Source organism: Pteropus alecto, unplaced genomic scaffold, assembly GCF_000325575.1.
Source record: "Pteropus alecto unplaced genomic scaffold, ASM32557v1 scaffold256, whole genome shotgun sequence".
In the NCBI taxonomy this organism is placed as follows: Eukaryota; Metazoa; Chordata; class Mammalia; order Chiroptera; family Pteropodidae; genus Pteropus; species Pteropus alecto.
In genome coordinates, this window is record NW_006437784.1 from 334,829 (window position 1) to 341,892 (window position 7,064).

Genomic DNA, 7,064 nt, shown 5'->3' on the forward strand with positions numbered 1-7,064 from the left:
TTCCCAACCTCACCTGTTCCCCTTATAAATTAGCTTCCTGAGGTCTCTGATAAAGCCTTTAAAGAATTTCTCCCCTATTTGAAATTTGATACTTACAGTGTCCTAGGACTTCCTAAAAATATGAAATAAACAAAAAAATTTCATTATGCCCTACTTAGCAATTCAAGATAAAGTTAATTTGGTAAGAACTCTTGGGCGAGTGCATTTCTGGCCAGCAGTGCTAGCTCGCTCAGCAAAGTCCACTGGCACCAAGTCCATTGACTTGAACTCTTAGCTCAAGTATGTTTAGGTGGATCTACACCCTTGGGGTGTCCTTGCTTCATTTGAATGTGCAATTAAAAGAGGCTGGTGGCATGGGAGATCTGTACTTCTGCTTTCTGGCTAGCTTTGCATGCTGACTGGAGAAGGGAGCAGCCCACTTCCCTAATTACACGCACCATGCAGCAGCAGGAAGTGCTCCAGCTTGTAGAGCCTTGTCTGCTGCTTTCTCTCCCATTTCCACTATTCTCCCTGCTTTATGGGCTTTTTTTTCTTTTCACACTGCGTGCTGTTCTGGGCTTCTGATTCCAGGCCCGTGTTTGGATCCTGGAAAGGAAGGTAAGTCAAATGCGTAGGAATCACGTAAATTCAGAACAGTGATCCTAGAACTCTATACTTGCTGTGGGCATCCATAGGAAGGATACTAATGTCTTAGCAGCTCTGTGCTCTTGTGTTTTCTCCCTTGTTCAGCCAGCACTCTCCTACTGAACAATTGCCAGTAAGAGCTGAAGTGATCAGCCCTTTGCCATCTTAGTTCTTTCCTGCAGTTATCATGTATCCAGACTATTCACCTCCCACTTACATAACTTTTGGCACTTATTTAAGCATTTGGTATATTTATATCACAGGTTTATGAAATCTAAGGACACTATCATAAGTTTCTGTAATATTTTGCAATGAGTCACCCACAATTCTTTAACTGGCTAGAAAAAAATGATGCACTAAAACTCTCTGTTTATATATATACATTCACTAAAACTTTCAGCAGGCATCCACCTTTTTGTTTAAATCAGGTAATTTGCTTTCTGCAGCAGGTGCAGAGTTCCTGTAGGGGTTATGTGAATGAGGGATTTGATCGGAATGTAGAATAGTACCTGAAACTGAAAACTTTAGCCAGGTACCTATGGATCCGACTGGAGAAGCTACATCACTGTGAGGTGACCCGGGCCTTCTCAGGAGCCTCTGTTCTCTGAGTGGGAAGGAGTCTTGGAGAGTCACTTGGAGCAGAACCAAGGAAGCTCGGTCACTTTGCTGCCTTTCCATCTTCCCTGTGTGGTTTGGTCATATGAATAGAAAGCTAGTGAGAGCTATCAGTCACTTTCAATGTGTGTCATCTTGTCTATTATTTTGTCTGTTTTTTGCTTGTTTGTTTGTTTTTAATATTTCCCCAGACTAGAATGAGCAGTGAGGTGGCTTTTGGGACACAGTGACTGGGTGAAATTCATTGGCGAGATGTCCTTGGGCCTACTCAGGGTTGACCCAGGCCTCAGCTCACTGGGGGCAACCCCACCCTTTCTCTCCTGCTCAAGAGAGCATTAATGGGACATTACCAAGTGATACCTTGGATGTGATAGCATGTTCACCGATTATTCACTAAACCTAGCTCTCTTTTTAATAACCAATTCCTCATGCATACCCCTTGCTTCATGGTGGGCATGCCTGTGTGATGTGGTGTGGAGGGGAGCTGTAGTGCGGAGAGAACCTTCTCTCCCCTGTGGAGTCAGAGCTGGGTTTGCTCGTCTGGTGTTAGCAGAGAAGGCACAAGGGACTTTGGCCACCTCAGGCAAGTACTGTGGATTATGTCTCTCTATGTTGAGACCACAGCTCTGTGTTCCTGCTGCAGAAAGCAGTGCCCACAGCCTTTTGCAGACCAATCAAGGCTGGTCATCTTCTGAGGCTTTTGGGGTAGCCCCCCTGAATCTCCCTTGGCCTATTAATTTCTCTGAAACTGACATCTAATTCCTGACCAGCCTAGGCAGATCTAGTATCCCTTGAGACTGGGTTCTTTCCCCTTTCTTATGCAAATTAATTGAACCCACAGATGAAATTTTTCCTCTGTCTAAGTCCTGACACTTAATTTTCTCAGATTTGAGCTGCAGAGGAAATTCCCAGGCAAATTTTATCAGGGCTGTTTTGCATTGAGGTGGTTGTGTGGCTTTGGGCGTGATAAACTCAGATAGCTTTTTGCATCTTCCTGATTTTATTCCCCTACATGGTAGAATGTGGCAGATATTGTCCGAGGTGTTGTTTCCCCAGAGCACCATCCACTTCTTCCACTGTCTCCTCAGTCTGTAGTAATTGGGGAGGCTCTGTGGCCAGTAATGTGAAAGCAGCCACCTTAATATGATAAGCACCATTGGCAGTGTCCTCTACAGGAAGCAGGAGATGCACTTTGTGGTTCGGTGCCATGGTTCTGTGGGTCTAAGGAAAAGCAGAAGCCTGAATCACTAGTTGGGGCCTCTGATAATCAGGACAGATAGGGTTAAAAAAAAAAAAAGGAGTACAAAGGCAAGCTGCCTCTTCTGGTTTCATGCCAAGTTTAAAAACACTGAAACAAACATAAGTTTAGGGAATGAGGATACTACAATTAAGAGCACAGTCTTATACCGAGGCAAAATGACATATTTTTATTGATGAAGATGGGTCTGTTTAGGAAGTAGAGAGAGTGGCAGAAAGTTACTTACAGTTGACCCTTATTATTTATGGAGTTCATATTTACAAATTCACCTTCTTAAAATTTATTTGCATCCCCAAATCAAAACTCACTGCACTTATGTGGTCATTTGTGGACATGCACAGTGGCAAAAAATCTGAATCACCCAACACATATATTCCCAGCTGAGGTTGAAGGAAATGATTTTCTGCCTTCTTGTCTCAGCTCATACTACAAACAAGTGTCATTTTCATGCTACTTAGAGCCACTTTTTTTTTTAAATTTTGCATTTTTTATGCTTTTTCTTGGTGATTTTGCTGTTTGAATGGTTCCCAAGCATAGTACTGAGTGCTGTCTAATGATCCTAAGTACAGGAAGGCTACGATGTGCCTTATGGAGAAAACACGCATATTAGGTGAACTTTATTCAGTCATGAGTTACAGTGCTATTAGCTGTGAGCTCAATGTTAAAAAGTCAACAACATATTGGAAATAAGTTTATTTAAACAGAAACACACATGAAACAAGGTTGTATATCGATTGGTTGACTAAAATGTCATAACCACAGGCTTGCAGGAAGATAACTCTGTCTTTCTCCAGGAGCAGTGGTTCAGTATTTGAAAAGTCAGTGACTTTATAGAACATAACTACTGTGAATAACAAGAATCGATTATAAGATGCATAAGATGAAGAAAATAGAGCAAATGTAGTAATATTGGTAAAATAAAAAGAAGAGAAAGAAGGGAAAGAACACTGTGAAGGTTGGTGAGTTATAATATTGTTAGTAACAATAAATTAATCTGAACTTTGGGATCTGCCTCTGGTCCTGGTTCCCAGGCTCGGATATTGTGGCCCTTGCAGGGTTTAGGACCCAGTGCCTCTGGCCATCTTCTAGAGCTAGAGGTGGAGATGAATGAAGACAGAGGGAGGTGGAAGCTTCTAGGAGTTCACACTGGCTGCGTGTAGCTCAACTCCCTCCTTCCTGACATTAGCAATTTACCTACTCATCCCTGCTCATACTGCAAAGTTTTATTCTGACTCTGCCCAAGCTCAGCCTCTGGTTACCTTCCTTCTGCCCTCCTTAAGATTATGTGGCCTCATTTGTCAACAAATCATTCAGTGTTTATTATTAAGCACCACTGCTTCTCTCACTTGAGCCTATTCCACATGTTGTATTAGCTATATGTTGCTATATAACAGATTACCCTAAACTTAATGGCTTAAAACAGATATAATCATAATTTATGTGGATTGAGATGACTTGGTTCAGTTCAGGGTCTCCCACAAGGCTGCAATCAAATGTGTTGCATCATCTGAAGGCTCTACTTGGGCTGGAGGACTGTCTTCCCAGGTGGCTCACTCTTATAGCTGGCCAGTCATGCTGGCTGCTGGCTGGAGACCTCAGCTGCCCAAAGAGCTGCATGTGTGTCTTCATGACATGGCCCCTGGCTTCTCCTCAGGTTAAAAATCCAGGGACCAGGGGAAATTGGATGGGCTTCTGTGGACTAGCAGGCATCCCGCACTGTCACCATGCAGCCGGCCCCTAGACAGTATGAGGGGTAGGGTTGAGGTGGGGTGGCACACAAAGGCATGGATACCAGGATCTATGGGGCCTCGGAAGAGTCTTAGAGGTTGCCTGCCACCTCTGCATTCTCACTCTCCACCAAACATGGCAGGGTAGGAGACCCATTCTCATAATAGCCTGTGTTCTGGACAGAAGGGAACAAAATAGTAAACATACTGACCCTCATGGAGTATCTATTCTAATGGCTTTAGGAGGTTATAAGTCTGAAGTGGGCTAAGTAGTGGGATGGGCATATTGACTTCACCATGTTGACTTCACTCTGGTTGTTCCTCTGCAGGGAATAAAGTTTCCTTCCACCAGAGTCACATAGGTTCCAGACCGCTTTTCAGAGCATCTGGACCTAATCTTTTACTCAGGCTGCCGCAGAAACATGATACTTTAAAGTTATTTCAAATGTTATCTGAAACATTGTATTTATGTTGTAAGCACTGGCTATTCCTCTTAATCTTTGAAATTGCTGTCTGGTAAGATAGAACTACACAAGTGATATTTTCCAAGCTAAATGTGTTTTAAAAGGCAAATGTTGTGCAGTCAGCCTTAGTCCTGAGACTGGGGAGATGGGCCATGAAAGTGTAGTTGGAAGGACAGGTTGTAACATGTCAGAAAGGTCAAAAGGACACAGGATAGCTTAAATAAAATGTGGAGGGCACGAGGGTGCTAGTTAGATATGAGGGGTTTACAAGCATTCGTTTCTGCCAACTCTGGGAGAGCTGCTGGTGGAGCTCCTTGGGGTGGGGCAGGCAGAACCAGAGCCCACAGAAGAAACAGGTTCCCTTCTCGATGCAACCCCTTAGAGTGTGTTGTATGCAGGAGGAAGCACTTCTGGCACTATGCAGGATTTTGAGATAAGAAAGTATTGTCTTTGATTTGGTCCAAATCTCCTTCATCTTTATGTGGATGTGCATGTGTCTGTCTAAAAGTATGCGTACACACAAGTGAGTATGCATGTGCACACACACACACTCACACTCCTTTGAAGTGTGGCTGTCCATGACTTTCTCTTCAGCAGGCCACTGTGACCCAGTTCTTCTCTTTTCTACCAGTTGCCTCTCTACACATTCATTGTTACTTCAGTTAGTTCTGGTGACTTTGCTACTTCTCTGACCCCTGACAGAGGTGCAAGCCCGTGGTGCTAATGTGCCCGGGTCACACAAGTATGGATGAGATGCCAGCCCTTTCAACTCTCAGCCTTTGTTCTGCTGCCTCTGGGACCAGGGCACACTTACCTCCTGGGAGCACCTCCCTTTCTGACCCTCCCTGTCCTTTGCTCAAAGTAATGATGTTAATGAATTGAGAAGGGGATATTCATTAATCAAAATTATTGTTGAAGATGCTAGTGCAATGGAACATGTATATCAGATTCGTAGGATGGCCAAAACCTCTAACACTATAGTTTCCAATCAAGGTAATTTGGCCCCCAGGGAACATTTGGCAATGTCTGGAGGTAGTTTGGGATTGTCGTGATTGAGGATTGGGGGTGGTACTGGCTTTAGTGGATGGAGGCCAGGGATGCTGCTAAACTGCTGATAATGGACAACAAAGAATGATCCAGCCCAAATGTCATGCGCGCCAAGGTTGAGAAACCCTGAGCTAATGTAATGAAAGGTGACATGGAAATAGGTGAAACCAACAAAAGGAGTGAGAGGGGCTGATGCAGCCATCTCAGTGTGTAAATTAAGGCCACTTGTGAAAAGGGCAGCTTTGCATTAGCAGAAGCCCAGTGTGGATACTGGGTTGCTGAGGCCACACCGGCCTTATTTGTGGACAACTGAGTGCAGATCCAGGAGTGTCCTGTGCCCATGTGTGCTTAGATCTCAGAAGTCACAGCATAGACGCTGTTGCCCTTTCAAGAGGGTTTTAGACAAAATGGAATTGCATGGGGCAAAGTGACCAGGGTAGTAGACTCCCTGGGATATCGTTGAGAGAGGGAGGGTGCATGAGCTTGGAGTGGAGCTGGGGACATGCATCTGAAGACTGTCTGGAGAAGCAGAACTGGAAGCTCTGTGTATCCTGTGGGCATATGGAGGATTGGGGCCAAAGGAGGAGAGGCAGAGCATCAGCTGAGAAAGCCTTTTCTACCAGGCACATCCATGCCAGGCTGGAACAGATCTGTTTAGGAGGCAGTGAACCTCTGCAGGTACCATGCTCCTTCAGGGCTAGGAATCTAAAGGGAGTTGTTTAGTGTTCTCCAGAGTTCTCTGACTCTGGCACCATGCTCTCCACTTGGGAAAACAGCCTCTGTATATTGAGAGTTTGTGTTACAAAAGGAGTGTGCATTCACTGTAGAAACTCTGAGAAGGAAAGATCTGTGTTTTTTCATTTAACAGGTATTTTGTGAGCACCTGGGAAGTCCCTAAGTGTTGGCGATGCAGGTCAACACTTCCAGACACTGAATCTTACATTTTAAGGGCAGAAGGGTAGGCTTGTGTTGAACGCAATGAAAGAAATAAACTCTTTGGTGAGATAAAAATAAACAGGGGCATGAAGCCACTTTAGACACAGTCATCAGCATACATCTCTCTGAGGTGACATGAGCTGAGACCACAGGCCTGAGAAAGAGAAACCAACCCAATGAAAGTATGATGGTCAGGGACAGGAAAGGCCCCATCATGTTAGGACAGGAAGGAGGGCAGTATGACTGGACATGATGACCATGGGCATAATTATTTGTGCAAGATGAGCATGGGGCTCAGGCCAAACCATTTAGGGAAGTAGGGTTTAAAGAGGCTTTGGGATGTGATGGGGATGAGTATTGGCTTGCCAACCTCGTGCTGCCTGCTGTGTAGGG